We start from the raw sequence: 876 nt of genomic DNA on the forward strand, positions 1-876 counted from the left end.
TATATATATATTTTTTTTTTTTATCATTTTTTACAGTGCTGCTTAGAAATTAGAAATAACTTGCTGCCTGATTGTTTTTGTGTTATGCACAAGGATATTGATGTTGTTGGAGAGGATGTTACATCAATAATGGGACATGTGAAAGTCCTGCAGGACCAGTCCAGAAGGACACAGCAAGATTCTCGCATTGTTGAAGAGTGAATGAGGAAGACCATTGCCTGTAGGAGAAAGAAGATTACAAGTAGGATGACTGTTGAAGATGCTGTCTACAAGTATCCATTCTTGAAGAGTCTATCAGGGGTTAGTGTAGAATTATAATTAAAAATTTACACACTGGACAATGACACTGTAAATAATCTTCTGATTTACTTATGCTTGTGTTTTTCTTAACTAATTGCAGCTTTATCAAAAAATTGGTTTCCTGTATAAATCTGTTAATCTATGCCGCCACTTTCAAGACATTTTGGAAAAATTGCATCCAGTGTGCTACAGCTCGCTCAAGGGAAATCTCTTTTATCAAAACTGCACAAAGAAGCTAGAGAAGAATCTCTCAGTGAAGACCATCTTGGTAATTGACTCTTCAGCTTTGTTCTCATTATTAAGCCTATCCAGTTATATCCTTGGATGGATTTATAGGTATTTATTTGTATGTCATATATTGTGTTTCAATAATTGTTTTAGAAGCAGCACCTTCTCATGTTGTCAGCCTTGTTCAGAGAGAAGCTCGAGCATTGCATTGTACTTGGGAAGGTGATGATATAGTTCTCTGTCTGACTTATATGTCTGTGATAAGTGTTTTTTTTTTTATAATTCTTAAATTGTATTTACTGTGCCCACATACAAATGGTATAATGTAATACTTATCTTAAACTATGT

General features: G+C 34.1%; 1 long non-coding RNA gene across 1 annotated transcript in view; it reads left to right on the forward strand.

Moving 5' to 3' along the window:
- The window catches only part of LOC107575306 (uncharacterized), a 972-nt gene extending 415 nt beyond the window's left edge, over positions 1–557 (forward strand). The window contains exons 2-3 of the long non-coding RNA XR_001607844.1: positions 94–300; positions 401–557. This is a non-coding gene — a long non-coding RNA (uncharacterized lncRNA). The remainder of the gene's footprint in view (positions 1–93; positions 301–400) is intronic.
- The last annotated feature ends 319 nt before the right edge of the window (positions 558–876 follow it).

Source organism: Sinocyclocheilus grahami, unplaced genomic scaffold, assembly GCF_001515645.1.
Source record: "Sinocyclocheilus grahami isolate Dianchi unplaced genomic scaffold, SAMN03320097.WGS_v1.1 scaffold2562.1, whole genome shotgun sequence".
Taxonomy (NCBI): Eukaryota; Metazoa; Chordata; class Actinopteri; order Cypriniformes; family Cyprinidae; genus Sinocyclocheilus; species Sinocyclocheilus grahami.